This window comes from Mauremys reevesii, linkage group 12, assembly GCF_016161935.1.
Source record: "Mauremys reevesii isolate NIE-2019 linkage group 12, ASM1616193v1, whole genome shotgun sequence".
Lineage (NCBI taxonomy): Eukaryota > Metazoa > Chordata > Testudines > Geoemydidae > Mauremys > Mauremys reevesii.
The window spans coordinates 24,477,285-24,498,878 of NC_052634.1; the positions used below are offsets into that span (position 1 = coordinate 24,477,285).

A 21,594-nucleotide genomic window follows, 5' to 3' on the forward strand; every position below is an offset into this window, starting at 1 on the left:
GTTCCCCCCTGTTCAGGCCCCCCTTGGGGCCCTGCACTTCACACAGCTCTCCCTCATTTCAGCTGTTAGTGAGGGAGCCTCACTGCTAGCGCAGACTGGGCAGTTTCTTGCATGAGAGACACTGTCCCAAAGCAGGACTAATGCTTAGAGCTGGTTATCAGTGATTTCAGACCTGTTGGTCTGCAGCAAGGCTCTCCATTGAGTCTTAACCAGCTCTGTTATTACACAGGGAAGAACAAAAGGGTCAAATGGGGCCTGGAACCCTTAAGAAGAATCCACCCCACCGAGTACAACACTTGTCGCTACCTGCTCTCAGCCCCACTGAGAATGTTTTGGGGTCACCCGTCGCCTGTATCAACCTAGGAGTCTCAGAGAATCCTAATTAACAGGTGCTCCAGTGGCGCAATTGGTTAGCGCACAGTACTTATAGGGCAGTGCTGAGAGGAGCTATGCTGAGGTTGTGAGTTCAAACCTCACCTGGAGCACTGGTTTTCGTTAACCAAGTAGTGTCACCCCCTCATTTGGCCTGTGGAATGTAGAATTCAAGCCCTGGGGACCCTGAGGAGGGGCTAATAAAAATGCCCCTTTCACTTATTACCTCCTCTCCAGGTCAGAATCTACCATCCTTTCTCCCCAGCCCCTATGCCATGATCCCTCAAGCAGAGCCTGGAGTCCTGCCCCGGGCGTCTGTACTATTGACACAGACTAAGTGACAGGGACAAAACACTCAAATCCCGCCTGGTGCGGGGAGCCAGGTTTGCTCTTCAAATTCTGTCCTTGGTACATTTCCAGGCCTGGGAATGTCCCACAACAGCATTGAATGGGAAGCTGCCTGCAGAACAGTGACACTGCACAGAGCTCCTGTGGAGGAGGGGTGGGAATTAGTAACATTTTGAGGATTGTTTGGAAAATGAGCCTTTGCTGACAAGGTTTGTCTCTGTTCATATTTCACCTTCAGGTGTTATGTTGAGGATCTTTAGTATATTTTGGGAGGTTAATAACGATCTCCTCAACTTTATTTACTCAACTTAAAAATTGGTCACTTGATTTTTGCATCTCCCTGTGAAAATACAATTGACACGTGTGGCTTTGTACAGGGGGTCATGATGTTAAAGTTAAGGAATTCAGTCTCTGTACTTCTGGGGGGGGGTTGCTTTTTTACAGCTGCCTCAGGGCCAGGCACACTGGGCTGTTAACTGCACCCACTGTCCTTGCCAGGGGCCCCTGCTGAACCCTGGGGGCTGCACTGCAGTGCTGGGGTGACTCTGCAGGGGGAGAAGCTGCTGTGGAGCAATGTAGAGCAGGTGCAGGAAGGAGACGGGGTCACTATTCACATTCTGAACTGCACAGTTTTCCAAATTTGGGACTAGATTCATAGATTCATAGACTTAAGGTCAGAAGGGACCATTATGATCATCTAGTCTGACCTCCTGCACAATGCAGGCCACAGAATCTCACTCAACCACTCCTGTAATAAACCCCTAACCTATGTCTGAGTTATTGAAGTCCTCAAATTGTGGCTTAAAGTCCTCAAGGTGCAGGGAATCCTCCAGCAAGTGACCCGAGCCCCATGCCACAGAGGAAGTCGAATGTCCGAGAACAATTCTAGGGGAAGGTGAATGCAGAGCAATGACACTGGAGATGCCCAGACCTCCAATAGGGGCAGTGTGGAAATTACTAATGGGAAGATCATTTGTGAAATTAGTCGTCACTGCCAAGATTTGTCTCTGTTCCTATTTCACGCTATGGTGTTAGTTAGAGGAATCAGTACAGATTTTTACTATATTAATTAAACACTTAATTTTATTTAATCAAGCCAAAAACTTAGTATCACTTATTTGTTCTCTGTCCTAGCAAGAATGAATTGAATTTTGTGACTTTCTGGAAAGTGCAGCGAGATTAAATGTGGGAAATTCAGTCTCTGTGTTTGTGAGCTGATGTTTTCCTCTCACAGGTCAGTGCCTGCATTGAAATACCCAGAGGGATCTAAGGGCTGGTGTACACTGGGCACTGAACTGGCAAAGCGATGTCTCCCAGGGTGTGACCCCCCCACAAACCCATATAATTAAGGTGACCTAAGCCCAGGTTAGATAGTGCTAAAGAAAAAGAAGAATTGTTCTGTCCATGCAGCTATTACATTGATGGGAAAATCCCTCCAGTCACTGTCTACTCCAAAGTGCTATAGCAGTGCCACAGCAGCATTTTAAGTGTAAACAGTGAAACTAGATTTATCTCCAGTTCGCACTGTGGATGCTCAGGCACTAAGACTACAATAATAACAACAGCAGCGCAGTGCTTGCGTAGTTGGCAAGATTCGAACCTGCGCAGGGAGACCCCAATGGATTTCTAGCCCAGCGCCTTAACCACTCAGCCACAACTTACTTAACATGCAACCATTTTGCTGCATGATGATTTTGTTCTTACTGAATTGTCACTTTAAATTGTTTGCCCAGACCAGCTTCCCCAGCACACTCACGGCTGCGCATCAGTTTAAGTATGTCCTGGGCTGAACAGCGAGAATTCCTGCCCATTTCCCTTCCGGCTGGAGCATGATGGGAGTGAGTTTGTGTTAATGACATTGCTGTAGATTGTTGTTCATTCCCCACTCTGACAATTCAGACAGTCCCTTTCCTAGTCAAATCTCCAGCACAGCGTTCCAATAGCAGGGGGGCAGGATTTCTCTGGGGCACTGAAATTTTTCAGGGGGCTGGTGCATGAACTCAGCCTTGCATTCCACCCTTGATGTTTCATGGACTAACAACAGCAGCAGAAAGAAAGAGCGGAGCCAATATCGCCCTGGCAGGGATGCAGGTGCCACGTCCCCTCTGTCTGACCATTGCCATTGCAGGAGAGAAGGGTTCACTGGCATTGAATGCCCTGGCTCAGACCAGAGACACAGGGAGGTTTTGCTGTTTATGGATCTGTGCAAAGGAAATTGTGTCTCTGTGTGAAACTGAGGTCAGAAATGAAACGTCCACATGGTGGCCCAATGCTCTAGGGAATGTGGGTGAAGGACTCGGGCTGAGAAATGATTTAACAGGGGTTTGTTTCAATTTATTGCCCTGATTAAAATCTATGGCTAAAAGGCAGCCACTGTTGTTAGTACTTGTACCTGTGTAGGGACACCCCAGTGGGTGTCAAGTCCATTGTCTTCACCAGGGGCAGTCGATTATTTTAGCAAAGTACAAATTTCTTGGTCAAGGCCTAGGCTCCAAAGAAAACAATACACTGCTGATAAGAAGAAGTACATAAAAAGATTTTGCAGCCACCATGGGCATAACTATGATGTGTCATGTTTCACTCTTTATACCTGGCGCCACCTCCTTTCCCTTTAGCCTTGTAGTTGACCAAGGGCAAAGCTGAACATCTCCTCAGATACCAGGGAGTGTTTATGTCCATTCCTGCGAGCTACACAGGGGTTTGATGTTGCTGCTTTCAGTCCTCCGGCTCTGCCGGATAAGGAACAATTCAGGCTGTCACTGAACTGAAGGAGGAAGATCAGTTTTTGACAGGGAGAGGGACGCCTCCTCTTAAAGGTGTTTGCCTGGCTGGCAGTCCTGGTCCCCAGGTCTCGCCCGTGGGGCTCCAGCAGTTTTGGGACCAGGTCACTCCCTTGGCCCCACCTGCCACCCCCAGGCGCTTCCCCCCAGGGGCCCCGGCAGTGCAGCGGAGCTGAGCAACATCTGCCTGCTCGCTCCAGTGGCTGCCGGCCCCGCCCCGAGTCTGCCCGCCCTCCTTCCCCACCCCCAATCTCCTCCCAGAGCCTGCACCCCCACCCCTCCTCCTGTTCCCTCCACCCCTGCCCCAGCCCAGAGCCTGCACCCAGCACCCAAACTCCCAGAGCCATAACAAGGAATTTTTGTGCCCGAGGCAAGGGCCAGCTCCAGGATCTTTGGCGGCAGGTCCCTGAGTCCCTGTCGGAGGGAAGGATCTGCCACCCAATTGCTGCCAAAGAAGCAGCAGCGGTAGAGCTGCCGCCGAAGCGCCGCTGATTGGGGTAGAGCTGCGCCCCTCCACTTTGCGCACCCGAGGCAAGTGCCTCACTCGCCTCGCCCTTGTTACGGCGCTGCAAACTCCATCCCAGAGCCTGCCTCCCAGAACCCCTCCCCCACCCAAACTCCCTCCCAGAGACCAGCCTCTCACCCCTTCTGCACCCAAACTCCCCCCAGAGCCTGCACCCCAGAACCCCTCCCCCACCCAAACTCCCTCCCAGAGACCAGCCTCTCACCCCTTCTGCACCGAAACTCCCCCCAGAGCCTGCACCCCTCCTGCACCCCAATCCCCAGCAGGGGGGCAGGGGTTTGAAATGAATTTAAACGCTCAGCATTTTCCTGTGCAAATGAATAAAGACCTAGCAGAGCTGTCCAGCAGCTGAAATCAGTTCCAGTCCTCGGCGTCTCTCAGAGGGACCCTCAGTAGCTGAGGCAGGTGGGACACCTCTGTGGTGATGACAGGTGAAAAAATGCTGGATTCAATGAAAGCTGAGCCCATAGGAGGGGAAGGTGAACGGCAGCACCACACAGGGTCATAACACTCAGACACGGGGCTTCACTGTCACTGCCCCTGTGTTTTCCATTATTTCTATCCTCCCCCTCCCCCACACACTGTCACACACAACCTTCTCCCCTTGAGCCCCATCCCACCCCTATCCCTCTCCCCCACACACGCCATGGGACACAGCCTCTCGGTGACTCACCCAGATGGGGGCTTGTCTCTGCATCTCCCCAACAGGGGAGCAGAGAGCTGAAAGGGCCACAGGAGACAATGGAGCTAGGCAGGAATAAAAAAGACTTCCCTTCCCAAGAGTCCCGTTAATCTCACCCATGGGACGTTCCAGCACCAGGTGGGCTCAAAGCACCAACCTTCCCCTCAGCAATGGAAGGGGGAACCAGCTCTATCACATGGAAGGAGGCTCCCCACCTTTGCTGCTGCCATCCTGCAGCCTTTAATATGGATTTGTTTTAGCTCATGCAACCCCCCCCACTCCGCTAATCCATCCATGAAACATAGAGACAAGCTCCTGAAAACAGGGTCCAAGGGTGCAATGGGTTAGTGCCCAATACTTACAGAGCAGTGCTGAGTGGAGTCATGCTGAGGTTGTGAGTTCAAACCTCACCTACAGCACAAGTTTCCTTTAAGCAAATGGCTTCTGCCAATCATTTTGCCCTGCAGAAAATACAGTTGCAGCTCAGAAGACACCGAGGTCCCCTTGCTTTACAGAGAGCAGGGCAGAGTCCACAGATCTACCAGGCTCTGCTCTCCACCAGCCGCCTGTGTCAGGAGGGGTCGAGCAGAGCCCAGAGCACTGCCCCCGACTCCCCCTCAGTCTTTGCTCCCCAAACCACCTGTGTGCTCACCCTCTTCACTGTGAGACTCAAACCCTGCCTGGCTTTCTGTATGTTGTCTGTCATGTTGATGTGCATGTGGGTCCTGTGTGATTTTTGTGGATGCCATATAGTTTTGTGTGTGTGTGTGTGTGTGTGTGTGACTTTTGCATGCAGATTGTTTTTTGCTAAGTATTCTTTTGGTATGTGGTTTTTGTGCTTTCTTGTTGTGGGCTTTTGCTCTATTTTTTCGTGTGGATTTGTTCTTTCTATGTTTTGTGTGGCTTTCCCTTATGTGTATATGGCTCTGTGTGCTGTGTGGGTTTGGTTGTTTATGTCTGTGTGGGCCTGTGCAGTCTGTGATGTTCTCTTTCTCTCTATTTGTCTCTCTGTTTGTATCTTCATGTGTAAATTCACTGGAACTTTTCAAACTCTCCACAGCTTTGTCAATTTTCACCAGAAATTTTACTCATTAACAAATTCTCACTTGTTCCCTAGCAGTTGGTGACCATTGCCCCAGGGCCTGTCAGTCTCAGGGTCCTGATTTCCCATTGACCCTTCCCCCTTCTATTGGGACTGGGAACTAGCCAACCAAAAAAACCACACTCAGTTTTAGTAAAGGGCCAACAGTCCCTTACACAAGCTGGGCCTGTGAGGGAGGGTTAGCTCAGTGGTTTGAGTATTGACTTGCTAAATCCAGATTTGTGAGCTCAGTCCTTGAGAGGGCCATTTAGGGATCTGGGATAAAAATCTGTCTGAGGATTGGCCCTGCTTTGAGCAGGGGATTGGACTAGATGACCTGCTGAGGTCCCTTCTAACCCTGGTATTCTATGATAGGGTCACCAATGTTCAGAGACACTAGCACAAGCTGGTCCCATGGTGTAAGGGTTGGCAGGCTGAAATCTGAGTTCAAATCTCAGTGGGACCTTAAGTGCTTTCCTATCTCCAGCTGTATAAGAATGAGTTGTTTACCTAGTGCTGAGTGACTCATACCCACTGGAGCCAGGTCTTTGGTTGGAATGGGGTCTAGAAGTGGCTATGGTTTGACTGGGTGTTTGGGATTTCTGATGCCCACAAGTTTGGCCCTTGTGCTTTCTACCACACTTTTCCTCTTGCCCACATGGCGCTTGAAGAAAGGAGTGTCAGGGCCAGGTTTCATAGTCAGGGAAAGGCAGGAGAGAGGAAGAGTCCCAGGCTGGAGCCCAGCACCTCTCCTCCTCCGGGCACCTAGGACAGAGGCGGCTGGTGCTGACAGCTCCAAGGGAAGGCTTAAAAGCCACAGAGCAACCAAGGGTAGGGTAAGAGGAGGGGAGAACCATGCCTATGCGTGGCCTGCAGACAGCCACAGAGACGCACAGACAGGCTGCTCCCTGGCATGCCGAACACCCACTGAAAACCACCCACAGACCAGCATGCAGGGCGGCTGCTGATGCTTTTTGGCCAACATCAGAAGATGGTAGGAAAGCAGGGCCAGCCCCCCTGGTGGGGCCTCTTACCATTCCCACTCAAGGTGCTCACTTTGGCAGTGGGGCAGAAGATTTTACCCAGCTGGCGAGAAGCAGAGAAACACCGAGGCTCCAAAGGTGCTATGTAGCAAGTACCCTCCAGCACAGGGACAGGCACACACTTGGAAGAGGGAAACTGCTCCACACGCTAGCCCGGGCAGCCGCCCATTTTCTTTGGCAAGTCAGGAATGGCAAAGGTGAGACTGGAAGCACCTGGGGCTCATGCCCCAGCCTTTGTGAAACCCAACCCCCAACTCCTTCCCGGGGCTCTAGCTGAAGCCAGAGCATTGGCCTGAGCGGCCAAGAAGAGGTTCCAGCCCTGAAGGAGCAGGACTTACAGCACAAAGGTAAAATTGCACAAGCACAACGGGACTCGAACCCTCAATCTCCTGATCCAAAGTCAGACGGCTTATCCATTAGGACACGCGGTCACAGGAACAAAACCTTTCCAAGCACTGATTTGGAAAAGGCAGACACTGTGTTTCTCAGGTCCTCTACTGAGTGGGGCCGAGACTCTGTGGGCACAAGAAATGAAGTTCCCAGTGACACGTGAGACTTAATTCTCTGGAGCCAGGTACAGGACTTTGGCAGGGAGGCTCTGGCATGAGGGATTGGGGTGCAGCGGACAGACCAGCTGTCTAGGTGCTTAGATTTGGTCTCACTGAGGAGAAGGAGGAATCCTGCTGACAGGCAGTGGCTGTGGAGAAAAAGTGGGATGTCCAGGCTGCTCCGGTCTCCTTGTTCCAGCTCCTCATCTGGCTGAGCTGCTCCACCGGCCTGGACAAGTCCTCTGCATGCACAGCAAATAGCTCAAGAGACATTTTTGCCCAAACCTGTGCTGGGGGGTGAGCTTCTGTCTTCCCTGTCCCACCCGCGCTAGAGCAGACCACTAGATTGAGAGAGACAGTCAACAACTATTAAGGCTAAGATCATATAAAGGGGGGGTCACAGAATTTGTGAGTGTCAGAGATCTCAGTGACATTTTCCACCTCAGCCCTGGGGCAGCAAGACTGGAGCTGTTGGCTGGTGGGGGCCCCAGAGCTATCAGCCACCAGCAGCAGAAGGGGCTCCCACAGGCCCATGCCACCACGGATGGACCCCACAGCTCCCAGCTACTGTGAGCAGCGGGATGCCCCCAGAGCTCCCAGCTGTTGTGGGGGGATCCCAGAGCTCCCAGGTACCACATGTGACAGGGGGACCCTGGAGCTCCCAGTGGGATGACCAGGTTATAAGTCCGGTCAGCGGTGCTGCGGGGCTCAGGCAGGCTGGTCCCTACGTGTCCTAGGGCACCGCGCTGCGCCCTGGAAGTGGCCAGTAGGTCCCCCCTGCTGCACCGCTGACCAGGAGCCGCCCGAGGTAAGTCTGCACCTCAACCCCCCGCCCCAGCCCTGAACCCCCAAACCCAGAGCCCCCTTGCACCCCAGAGCTCTCACCCCCCTGCCCCAGCCCAGAGCTTCCTCCCACACCTGGAACCCCTCATCCCTGCCCCCACCCCAGAGCCATCACCCCGTCCTGGAGCCCAACCCCCTGTCTCAACCCACAGCCCCCTCCTGCACTGCGAATCCCTCGGCCCCACCCTGCAGCCTGGAGCCCCCTCCTCCACCCCCAACCCCTCATCTCCCCACAGCCCCCACAGGCAGACCCGGGGGCTCCCAGCAGCCATGGGTGGCCGGGAGCCCCAGCCCCACCCCACTGCCTATGGACCCTGCAGCTCCTACGAGCGGACCCCAGAGCTCCCAGCCGCTGCGGATGGACCCAGGGTTTCCCAACAGGCCTTGCTGGCGGAGGCCCCGCAGCCCCACGTCGTTGCTCACAGACCCTGCAGCCCCGCAGCCCCGGGAGCTCCCGGCCGCCCCCGGCAGGAGAGGAGCCCCCGGCGCCCAGACCCCGCCGGGCGAGCCCGGAGCTCCCAGTCACGGGGGGGGGGGGTGAGGAGAAGCCGCAGCCCCGGGAGCTCCCGGCCGCCCGGGCAGGAGGAGCCCCGGCGCTCAGACACCGCAGGCGGAGCCCGGAGCTTCCAGTCACCGGGGTGAGGAGGAGCCGCAGCCCCGGCCAGTGCAGGTGGCCCCGCAGCTCCAGCCGCCGCGGGCGGCGGACGCCAGAGCCCCCGCTGCCATCGGGACCCGCGGCCGCCCGGGCAGGACCCGTCACCCCGCGACCGGCAGGAAACAGCCGCGCGAAGCGCCTCGCGCCCTGTGACCCCCCCCCGGCGCTGCGGCTTCTCGCGGGCGGCGCTGAGCTCTGAGCGCACAAGGCCCTGGCGGCTCCGCCCCGCATCGCCAACATCAGAAGATGGTAGGAAAGCAGGGCCAGCCCCCCTGGTGGGGCCTCTTACCATTCCCACTCAAGGTGCTCACTTTGGCAGTGGGGCAGAAGATTTTACCCAGCTGGCGAGAAGCAGAGAAACACCGAGGCTCCAAAGGTGCTATGTAGCAAGTACCCTCCAGCACAGGGACAGGCACACACTTGGAAGAGGGAAACTGCTCCACACGCTAGCCCGGGCAGCCGCCCATTTTCTTTGGCAAGTCAGGAATGGCAAAGGTGAGACTGGAAGCACCTGGGGCTCATGCCCCAGCCTTTGTGAAACCCAACCCCCAACTCCTTCCCGGGGCTCTAGCTGAAGCCAGAGCATTGGCCTGAGCGGCCAAGAAGAGGTTCCAGCCCTGAAGGGAGCAGGACTTTCAGCACAAAGGTAAAATTGCACAAGCACAACGGGACTCGAACCCTCAATCTCCTGATCCAAAGTCAGACGGCTTATCCATTAGGACACGCGGTCACAGGAACAAAACCTTTCCAAGCACTGATTTGGAAAAGGCAGACACTGTGTTTCTCAGGTCCTCTACTGAGTGGGGCCGAGACTCTGTGGGCACAAGAAATGAAGTTCCCAGTGACACGTGAGACTTAATTCTCTGGAGCCAGGTACAGGACTTTGGCAGGGAGGCTCTGGCATGAGGGATTGGGGTGCAGCGGACAGACCAGCTGTCTAGGTGCTTAGATTTGGTCTCACTGAGGAGAAGGAGGAATCCTGCTGACAGGCAGTGGCTGTGGAGAAAAAGTGGGATGTCCAGGCTGCTCCGGTCTCCTTGTTCCAGCTCCTCATCTGGCTGAGCTGCTCCACCGGCCTGGACAAGTCCTCTGCATGCACAGCAAATAGCTCAAGAGACATTTTTGCCCAAACCTGTGCTGGGGGGTGAGCTTCTGTCTTCCCTGTCCCACCCGCGCTAGAGCAGACCACTAGATTGAGAGAGACAGTCAACAACTATTAAGGCTAAGATCATATAAAGGGGGGGTCACAGAATTTGTGAGTGTCAGAGATCTCAGTGACATTTTCCACCTCAGCCCTGGGGCAGCAAGACTGGAGCTGTTGGCTGGTGGGGGCCCCAGAGCTATCAGCCACCAGCAGCAGAAGGGGCTCCCACAGGCCCATGCCACCACGGATGGACCCCACAGCTCCCAGCTACTGTGAGCAGCGGGATGCCCCCAGAGCTCCCAGCTGTTGTGGGGGGATCCCAGAGCTCCCAGGTACCACATGTGACAGGGGGACCCTGGAGCTCCCAGTGGGATGACCAGGTTATAAGTCCGGTCAGCGGTGCTGCGGGGCTCAGGCAGGCTGGTCCCTACGTGTCCTAGGGCACCGCTGCGCCCTGGAAGTGGCCAGTAGGTCCCCTGCTGCACCGCTGACCAGGAGCCGCCCGAGGTAAGTCTGCACCTCAACCCCGCCCCAGCCCTGAACCCCCAAACCCAGAGCCCCCCTTGCACCCCAGAGCTCTCACCCCCCTGCCCCAGCCCAGAGCTTCCTCCCACACCTGGAACCCCTCATCCCTGCCCCCACCCCAGAGCCATCACCCCGTCCTGGAGCCCAACCCCCTGTCTCAACCCACAGCCCCCTCCTGCACTGCGAATCCCTCGGCCCCACCCTGCAGCCTGGAGCCCCCTCCTCCACCCCAAACCCCTCATCTCCCCACAGCCCCCACAGGCAGACCCTGGGGCTCCCAGCAGCCATGGGTGGCCGGGGAGCCCCCCCAGCCCCACCCCACTGCCTATGGACCCTGCAGCTCCTACGAGCGGACCCCAGAGCTCCCAGCCGCTGCGGATGGACCCAGGGTTTCCCAACAGGCCTTGCTGGCGGGAGGGCCCCGCAGCCCCACGTCGTTGCTCACAGACCCTGCAGCGCCGCAGCCCCGGGAGCTCCCGGCCGCCCCAGGCAGGAGAGGAGCCCCCGGCGCCCAGACACCGCAGGGCGAGCCCGGAGCTCCCAGTCACGGGGGGGGGGGGTGAGGAGAAGCCGCAGCCCCGGGAGCTCCCGGCCGCCCCGGGCAGGAGAGGAGCCCCCGGCGCTCAGACACCGCAGGCAGAGCCCGGAGCTTCCAGTCACCGGGGGTGAGGAGGAGCCGCAGCCCCGGCCAGTGCAGGTGGCCCCGCAGCTCCAGCCGCCGCGGGCGGGCGGACGCCAGAGCCCCCCGCTGCCATCGGGACCCCGCGGCCGCCCCGGGCAGGACCCGTCACCCCGCGACCGGCAGGAAACAGCCGCGCGCGGAAGCGCCTCGCGCCCTGTGACCCCCCCCCGGCGCTGCGGCTTCTCGCGGGCGGCGCTGAGCTCTGAGCGCACAAGGCCCTGGCGGCTCCGCCCCGCATCGCTGTCACAAACGTCACCAATGGGAGATGGGCCTGTCAGAAACGTCAGGTGGGGAGGGCCCAATGGGAGACCAGCTTTCAGAGACCCGCCCCGCCCGAGGGCCAATGGGAGATCAGCTGTCAAAAAACACTAGGCAGCCGGGCACCAGCCAACCAGGAACCGCCCCTGGTCTCAAGGACCCAGGCAGCCCCGCCCCCACCTGTCCTATGCCCCACAGCAGCAGCCAGCGCCGGGGAACTCGTGTCACGATCCCCAAAGCAGAGTCTCAATTCCCCTCCCCCACCACTGCTCTTCATTAGGTAACGAGAACCCCACACACACACACCAAAAAGGGGGAAACAGTTTCTGCTTCACACAACCACCAACCCCCACCCCCCCGCAGCCCCTTCCCCATGTCTGGCCACACGCTCCCAGCGCAGGGTGACCCCACTCCCCGTCGGGGCAGGCGCTGCTCAGCCCGGCTCCCCACAGCCTGCACTAAACATGTGGGGCCCAACCCCAAAACTTACTCCTATTTTACCCCAATGGCCCCAAACTGCCGCTTTTAATATGCAAATGAGGTGCTGCCACACTCAGGCCACTCCCGAGCTCTGCCATGGAGCCACCCGGCAGAGAACCAGGTGATATTTAAATTAGCCAGGACGTCGCTCAGTCATTTCCCTCTGCTCCCAGCAGGTGGCGCCGGAGAGCTCCGAGCTCGCTCCCTTCCCTTTCTCGCGTCGGCTTCAGCCCCCGGGTTACAAACGCACCAACCGGGGAGCAGGAGTGCGGGGCTGCTCCAGGGTGACCAGATGTCCCATGTTTAAAGGGACAGGCCGGTTTGGCTGGACTTGTTCTTATATAGGAGCCTATTACCCCCCACCCCCGTCCTGTTTTCCACAGTTTGTTCAAGGTCACCCTATGGGGCAGCTCTGCGGGGACGGAATTGCACACTTGGGATGTTAGTGCAAAAAACTCCTCCTGGGCTGAGTAAAGGGCAGAGACCTGCCCTTAGCCTGCCCTGAGTGGGGGTCACCCAAACCGACCCTCACTAGCCAGGCAGGTGTCACCCTGCTGCCTGGGGAAAAGACAACAGGCCCCCACTCCCCAGCTCTGCGCGGGCAGAGAGCCAATGAGAACTTCTATTAAAAGGGAAAGAGAATCAAGCCTGAGTTTGGGAAAACCCCACAACCACATTCAAATCTATGCTCATCAGCAACCCCCCCACCCCTATGTACACTGGGCAGTGCTGTGCCTCAGTTTCTCACCTTGGAGTGTGAAAGGCCAATCCAACGTTCCTTTACCAGACCCCTCCGCTCTCCTTCCCCCAACCCCCACTCCCCTTGGGCAGCAAAGCCCCAGGGGTGGGGGAGGGAAGGGAAGGCATCAAGCGAAACCTCAGCTTCTGCTGCCGACACTCCTTCAACTGGCTCTCGGTTTGCCCTGTTCACTCTGCGTCGTTGCCGCTCCACGGCATTGTCCTTCACCCTGCTGCTGAGAGCTCCTGTGTCGCCACTTCCCCTGCTGCCACCTGCCTGTCTCCTGCAGCCCCTGCGCAGCCACGTAGTGGGGGAACCTCGCTACAAGTGCAGCCTGGGCAGCCCCTGTCATTGCAACACCATGGGCAGGGCGTGAACCGCCAGCTGGGGGAGACTAACACCCTGCCCCGCCCCTTCCACCTGAGGCCCCGCCCCTTCTGCAAACACCCCTGTGCCCAGCGTACACCAGCCCTTAGATCCCTCTTGGTATTTCAGTGCAGGCACTGACCTGTGAGAGGAAAACATCAGCTCACAAACACAGAGACTGATTTCCCCACATTTAATCTCGCTGCACTTTCCAGAAAGTCACAAAATTCAATTCATTCTTGCTAGGAGAGAGAAAAAATAAGTGACATTAAGTTTTTGGCTTAGTTAAATAAAATTAAGTGTTTAATTAACATAGTAAAATATGTCCTGATTCCGCTAAATAACACCATAACATGAAATAAGAAGAGACAAATCTTGTCAGTGATGACTAATTTTGCAAATCACCTTCCCTTTATTAATTTCCACACCGCCCCCATTGGAGGTCTGGGCACCTCCAGTGTCACTGCTCTGCATTCACCTTCCCCTTAGAATTGTTTTTGGCCATTCCCAAATTTGGAAAATTGTGCAGTTCACAGTGTGAATAGTGACCCCGGCTCCTTCCTGCACCTGCTCTACATTGCTCCACAGCAGCTTCTCCCCCTGCAGAGTCACTCCAGCACGGCAGTGCAGCTGCCCAGGGTTTTGCAAAAATTAATAATACAGAGTTTGGAGGAAAGAAAACATTTGTGAGTTGTGGAAATAGCAAAAGGCAACAGTTGTGGTGTTACAAGAAGGGCAGTTGTTGGTTTAATAATAAAACCCAGTTATATAAATGTAACTGTATGTGCAGCTCTGCACACTCACATTGGATGGAAGCTTAGTAATTAAATTATACAAGAGGGTCAGGTAAAGTGGCTACTATCACCACTGTGTTTTGTCCGGAGAAACCTTTACAGCCATTCTGAGGGGAAATGGGCCCTTTGCCCACAGAAATGGTCTATAGGGGACGGCTGCAGGCTGCAGGCAGCAGGCGGAGAGATAATCTCATCAAAATGATTTGACTCCTGGGTAATGTAAGCAAAATCACTAAAGGAATGTCCGGGGTTTCTATTGGCACTTAACTTGCCTGCCCCCGGCTGTCTCTGGTTGTACAAGATGGAAGTGTAATCGGGGTACAGTTGTGTAAAAAAAAATATTGCAGTGCAAGGGCTGTTAGACAAAACAAACTGTTGTGTGTAATTGTGTAAGGTTTTAAAAACCTAAACTGAGACTTATGGTTTGTAACATAATGTTATGAAGGTTAAACTATAGAAGGAAAGTGCGTTTCCCCAGGACGTGTGCCGTGTATATTGGAGAAGGGGTAAAAGGAATGCAAACAAAACATGGTACTTAATTCAAACCCCATTAGGGCTCCAAAGAGAGCCACAATAGGTTGAGGTTTCTTTTTCAGATCTGTGTGTTTTGAAGCAGAAGATGAAAGTGGAAAGTAATCAGAACTCCGGTGGAAGTTGATTGTGTCCCTTTTAAGACAGTCTCTGAGCTGCTGATGGCTTTGGATCCAAAAGCCAAGCCCGAAAGCCTGTGTGAATGCAAATGACCTAGCTGATGGGGGAAGGAGAGAACTGCCCATCAGTGGCAGCACAAAGGAGCTATGAATAATAAATACCCTAGAGTTGTTAATGTGCATTTCCTGAACACCCACCATGGCCAAGTCCAGCTGCTCCAAGGCAATGAACATCAAGTGCCACCTCCTGGGCCCCCAAATCCCTTCCACATGGCCACTTTCACACATGCCCCTTCCCTGGTACTGCCCTCACTCAGCTGCACAGAGGAGCTTCCATCCCCAATCCCTGCCTGTCACTGCCCAGCACCCCCTGTGGCACCATTCCTGAGGGTCCCCCTGCCTCACTCTCTTCCTGCCATATTGGGAAAGGCAGCTCCCATCTCTCCTTGTTAAAGGTCAGGTGGGCCAACTAGGGGGAGAAGCCCATTCTATGTTTTCCTACTGCAGAGCCCAAGATCAGAGACTCACCTTCAGTGCCACCCAGAGGGGAGGCAAGTGGGGCAATTTGCCCCAGGCCCCAGGAGAATACAGTATTGCACCTTTTTTTTAATGGAAGGGGCCCCCAAAATTGCTTTGTTCCAGACCCCCTAAGTCCTCTAGGGCAGCACTGCTCACCTTGGGTGCAGACACAACTGTGTTCCCAGAGAACAAGCCACCACTGCACAAGGAGGGAAGAAAAGACCTGCCAAACCCTGGGATTGAACCAGAAACCTTTAGATTTTCAGTCTAATGCTTTCCCAACTGAGCTACTTCAACAGCTACGTAGGGACATTTTGGCCTGTTGCTTCTCTGCCCGGGATGTTTTTGCAGCAGTTGCACACAAAAAGGACGTCATTGGGAGCGGCCCATGAAGACAAGACTCGCTTTTGCCTGCCTTGCTCAGCTTGACTTGCGGCCTCACCCTGTTCCTGCCCTAGTGCCCGGGTTGACCTGGCGGTGGAAGGGGACTGGGGGCCAGTGGCGCGGGGAGGAGGTTGAGCTGGACCCTGAGCTAGACTAGACCCTGGCAATGAGAGTCTGGCCACCACTTGCCGCCCCACCCTGTTGTCCTGGCTTCCCCCACTGGGAGTCACTTCGGGAGGGAAGTGGGGCTTCTGCCTCCCCTCCCCGATTTTCACACCGCAGAGGAGTGCGAACAGGAGAACGAACGGCTGCTCCACACCCCCACCGGAGGAACCCGACGCCCTTAGCTGTGGGGAGTAAGAAGTGGCTGTTGGCTGACAGGGCCTGTCCCCGAGGAGCTGGAACAGCAGCTGCCGCCTCCCGCTCGGCTCCAGGCTGTGGGAAATGCTCATTGCCTGGCTGCATGGGCGGCTGCTGCTCCGTGCTCTGGAGAGCGTCTGTATTGCTCTGTCAACCCCCCGTCTTCACTGAGCCAGTCTGGTAAGGTCCCAAGTGCCCCCTCCGGCCTGGCAGCTGAGAGTCTGTGCAGACATCAGCCCCCCTGCCAGCCCCACAGGCAGCAGCAGCACCAGCCCCCCAGCACCACAGGGGCACTCACTGCACTTCCTGTGGGGAAATGGCTCCTTGGCATCCAGCTGCTAGAGTGAGAGCCAGGAGAGAGCAGTGTCTGGCTCACCGTGGGGGAGAGAAGAGACCTGGTGAGTGCGGATCTCCCTCAGCCTCCCCCGCAAGGCTGGTCAGTTGTATTGTCACTGTGATAGTCGGTGCTTCCCTTCAGGGCCGGCCCTAGAGGGATCTGGGGTATGGGACAAATCCCCCCTTTCCTCCCCAGGCCCTGCCCCCCACTCCACCCCTTCCCCGAAGCCCCCACCCCTCTCCCACCTCTTCCCGCCCTGCACCTTCCTGCCCCATTCCTTTCCCTCTCCCACTCTCCCTGCTCCTCCCCCCCCCAGCGCCTCCTGCACCCCACTGAACAGCTGATCACTGGCAAGTGTGAGGAGCTTGTCAGCAAGGCCTGTAGTGGGTGGGTGGGGGAGCTGGCTTCCAGTGGGCGCTGAGCACCTTTTTTTCTCTCTGTTGGTTCTGCAGCCCCCTAGCTCCCATGGAGTCGCTGACTCAGCTCCTCATGCTAGAGAGAGGAGCAGAACCAGGGCTATGGCTGATCTATGGGGCATCAGGTGAGTGGCAGAGGCTTCAGGTGCTGAGAGTTTGCCTGACCCCTCAGGGACACAGTGTGAGGTGGTGTCCCAGGCATCTCGATGAAAGGAGCAGAACAGAATTTACTTGGGGTGGGGAGAGAATTGAGAGTGTCTCAGGGGGTTGTACAGAGGTATTGCTGGGGTGAGAGACTGGCTAAAACACAGGCCTCACTGTGAGCAGGATTTGAACCTACACAGGGGAACCCTATTGGATTTCAGCTCCAATGTCTTAACCACTCGGCCATCACAGCTGTGAGCACAAAACTGCCCCAATGCCAGAGAAACTGGTAAATAATCCTAATGCCCAGGCATGAAGTCATCTGAACTACAGGATTCCCACAGCAAACCTGGCTCCCAAAGCACAGGGGGGATTTGGGGTTTGTTCTGTTTGCTTAGCCAGGTGCCACAGGAGTCTTTGCTGCTTTTACAAATCCCGACTAGCACGGCCCCTCTGATACTCCTAGTGACACTCTCCAATGGATCCCCATCCTCCACCCACCTTGAGCTAGGTAGGAGCGGATCATCATTATCCCTACTTGAGAGAGGGAGAAGCTAAGGCTGAGAAAGGAGAATCGACTTGTCTTAGGTCACACAGCCAGCCAGTGGCAGAGTTGGGAATAGGACCCAAGAGCCCTGATTTTGAAACTAACCATCAGATCGTGAATTTCAAACACTGAATGACCTGAATAAAGTGCTCTCAGATGAGCTCCAGACCAACAACAGTTCACAGTAATTATTCAGCAAGTATTTGAGGAGAACTGCAATGTTAGAGAGAATCATGAACTGCTCAGAGACCATTAATGCAGCAAAGCAGCAAAATTTGTCAACATATAACAGGTTATGACTTATTTCCTTGGTCTTAAAAGAGAACAACAAGGACCTGAATCTCCACCCTGTCAATAACCCCCTGCTCAGCCAATCAGGGTAGAGACTGAGGACAGGAGGCTGAGGGTTCTCACCAGAGAGCCCAAAGGATGGCCCAGGTCACTGGTGGGGATCACTGCCCGAGCACTATTTCAGCCCCACATTTTTGGGTGGACCTCCCACAGTGGGAGCTGCAGAGCACTCCCCCGCAACACACACATACACACACACACACACACACACACACACACACACCGCTCCTGGTGTTGGGAGGGGAACAGGTGAAAGGACAAAAGAAGCAAGAGACAAAGAGAAAGGAGGGAGGGATGGATGGAGGAAAAGGTGAAACAGAAAGGACAAACCCTAATGTCCCCACTGATTCTATGGGACAAAATCCCAGGTGCGGAATAAAATTCTGCCTCCTTAAGTTCGTGTTTTCCATGCCTAGAATTCAACTGTCACCAGATGGATCAGACTGAACAGGTTTCAAACCTCGAGGAAGCTTCAACCTTCTAAACAGGGATGGCTGTTTTCTAGTAAAATCAGGAAAAGGGAAGGAGAAAACTCGAAAAAGGTTCCTCCTGGCGCTCATGTCCGTGAACCCGAATACTCTCTCAGTCCTCAAAGAGAGACCTGGAGAAGGAGACTTGCTGAAGCAAAGCCACAGGGGTCTCTGAGGTTTCCCTGGCCCCTCACCCCTGTCCTGCGTGGCTGATGTCAACATCTCTCTGTGAGGTCACCACCTCCCCACCACCGTGGACCAATAGTCTGAGGTCCTGCAAAAGGCCTTTGTGATGGACAGCTTTGCTAGGTTTTTATGCATTTGGACAACAAAATGTTGAGTGTTTACATTGATATCAAGCACTCCTGTATAGAGGAGCCCCTGAACATAATGGAGAATGGAAATGAAAATGTTTAACTTTTTAAAAAAGAAGAAAGAAGGTTATAAGAGAACACGGGGGTTTGAACTGAGGACTACGTGAAAACTGCAGTTAAGCACTCTAACACTGAGCAATATCCCCAATGACAACAGGAGTATGGAATCGTGATGTCCAGGACTTTGAAGGACAAACCCTGATTCATCGAGCTCCTTTGCCATTCCCAGACCACAGGTGGTTTTCAAAATGGGGTTTGATTAAACTTCTTAAATGTGGTAAACACCACAGCTTGCACACCCACCGATATAGCTTCTCCCACTGACAGAGCTGCCACCTCTTGGGAAGTGGATTAACTACACCCCCAGGAAAACTCACTCCCATCAGCCTAGAGCAGTGGTTCTCAAACTGTGGGGCAAGACCCCAAAGTGGGTCATAACCAGGGGCGGCTCTAGGCACCAGCAAAACAAGCTGTTGCCTAGGGCGGCAAAATGTAGGGGGCGTCCCCTGCCGCCGGGGAGGGCGGGAGGCTGGGCTGGCGGACCTGCCGCAGTCATGCCCGCGGCAGGTCAACCGGAGCCGCGGGACGAGCGGACCTACCGCAGGCATGACTGCGGCGAGTCCCCTCTTCCCGCGGCTCCGGTTGAGCTCCCGCAGGCATGCCCGTGGCAGGTCAACCGGAGCCGCGGGACCGCGGCACTCGCCGCAGTCATGCCTGCGGCAGCTCCGCTCCTCCCGGGCTCCGGTTGACCTGCCGCGGGCATGACTGCGGGAGCTTAACCGGAGCCGCGGGAAGAGAGGACCCGCCGCAGGACCGGGGAAGGGCGGCGCAGCGCACCGCGCTGCTTGGGGCAGCCTGATTTATAGAGCCGCCCCTGGTCATAACCCTGTTTTAATGGGGTCGCCAGGGCTGGCATTAGACTTGTTGGTGCCTGGGGCTGAAACCAAAATCTGAGCCCCACCACCCAGGGCTGAATCCCTCAAGCTCTGGTTTTGCCCTCCCCCAACTGGGGCAGGGCTCAGGCTTTGTCTCCTCTGCCTCTGCTCAGTGTAGAGGGGCTTGGTGTGTCTTTCTAGGGTCATGTAGTAAGTTTTTTGGCAAAAAGGGGTTGTAGTGAAAGGAAGTTTGAGAAACCCTGGCATAGAGCCTCTCAGTATGTCTAGACTTGGCTCCCTGTGGCAGATCAGACCCTGGAAGTACAGCCATGGAGACACCACACCCCAGCCTGGCCTAGCAGGCAAGAATCCAACCTCCACAGAAAGACGCCTGTTGCTTTCTAACCCATCTCCCTAAGCCCTCAGCCACAACCACTTAACAAAGGGGCTTTTCTACACTGTGGTTCTGGTCTCACTGAAGGGTCATTTCCAATTGTTTGCTCAGACCAGCATTAGGGAAAATGGTGCCCTGGGCAAAGCTTGTACTTTGGCACTTCCCCATTGCCCCTGGACAATCCCCACTCCCCCTTTACCGCTAGCTCCTGCACTCCCAACCCTTGCACCTCCTTCACCCCTAACTCCTGCCCCCTCCTGTGCCCCCTTTGCCCTTAACTCCCTGGGCCACCAGCCATTGCCCCTCTCCTGCAGCCCCTTCACATGGCTCCAGTGCTGGGGCCCCGCACTTGTTCTCCCTTTCCCTGGGCTTTGGCATCACTAGCCCCTGCTTAGTGAGTAGGGTTCAGTGGTCCCCAAAATGTGGGGCATGACTCTTAGGGGGACACAGAGGAACATTCATGGAGTCAATGAAATCAATTGAGCTTCTTCAGTCTCTCGCTGCAGATATTTCCCTTGTTTTTAAAGGCAAAAATCCTGATCTTTCCAACCGGAGCTGCTGCTTCAATGTTTAGTTTGGGGAGGGATCTGGCTGCACTCAGAGATCTGCCCGTGGGTTACAATCTGCGATCCGAAGGGCCGAATGCAAACAGCGTTTAGATGGGACCGTTAGTGCCGCCCCCGTGTGGCCAAAGATCAGAACTGACCAGCAGAGTTTACAGCTGGAGCCTGGGACGCTCCTGAACAAACTGGGCCCAAAGCCTCTCGCGTGGGACCCTCGCTGTGCAGCAGGAGGCGGAGGGCAGCTGATTGTCAGGGCTCAGGGCAGCTCCCTGCCAGGCTGAGCCGGTGTCTGTGCTAAGCTCGGCATCAATCAGGTGATTCTGGGAAGTTCGGGGTCCCCGGGCTCCCACAGGAGGGTGAAGCAGGTCACCCCTGGAGCAGGTTAAAGCTGCAGGTTGACAGTGGGGCTGCTGCCCCTGTGAACAGCTGCTGTAGCACCGCCTGGGCAGGACAGGGAGAGCCAGTTATACCCCCCCCCCCCCCAGCCTGTATCGGGGGATGGGAGCACTCACACCCTGGGGACCCACCCACCAGAGATCTACGGGGGGGAGAGTGGCACCCACACACCCAGGATGTTGTAGGGGGGGACAAGGGCATCCACACTCCGGGATCCTCTGCAGAGGGACGGACACCCACACATCCAGGATTCTGTATGGGGGACAGAGATACCCGGACACCTGGGCGGGGAAAGGGGGCACCGAAACATCCGGGATCTTACCTGGCAGGACAGCGGCGCCTGCAGCTCGACATGAGACGGGGGCGAGGGGAGCAGGAGCATTTCCCAGTTCCAGGCTGTCCCCATCTGGCCAAGGCACAGAGCTCACAAGCAGAGTTTAAAGCTCCAGCTGCCAAACTGCAAAGCAAGCCGGGCTCTGTGGCTGGTGCCTGTGATCCCAGCTCCTGGGGAGGCTGAGGCTGAGGCTGGTGGGTTGCTTGAGCTCAGGAGTTCTGGGCTGCAGGAGGCTGTGCCGATCGGGTGTCCGCACTAAGTTCAGCATCAATATAGTGATCCCGGGGAAGCTTGGGGTCTCCAGGTTGCATAAGGAGGGGTGAACCGGCCCAGGTCGGAAACGGAGCAGGTCAAAACTCCTATGCTGATCAGTAGTGGGATTGCACCTGTGAATAGCCCCTGCAGTGTAGCCTGGGCAAGACAGTGAGACACAGTCTCTTTTTAGACACCCCTACCCCGCAGAGCCTGGAGTGGGGGATGGGAGCACCCACACGCTGGGGAATCTGACTTGCGGGTTAGAGCAACCAAGCAACACGGATCTTGAAAAGAGGAACAGCGACACCCACACACCACAGAGCCTGGATGGGGGCAGGGGAACCACACACGGGAGCTAGTTC

General features: G+C 55.7%; 2 non-coding genes across 2 annotated transcripts; one reads left to right on the plus strand and one right to left on the minus strand.

Moving 5' to 3' along the window:
• Positions 1 to 391: 391 nt before the first annotated feature.
• Positions 392 to 485, plus strand: TRNAI-UAU. The gene is made up of 2 exons: positions 392 to 429; positions 450 to 485. It is a non-coding gene; the product is annotated as a tRNA-Ile (tRNA).
• Positions 486 to 16,844: 16,359 nt separating this feature from the next.
• TRNAS-UGA lies at positions 16,845 to 16,926 on the minus strand. Its single transcript has one exon. It is a non-coding gene; the product is annotated as a tRNA-Ser (tRNA).
• Positions 16,927 to 21,594: the final 4,668 nt, after the last annotated feature.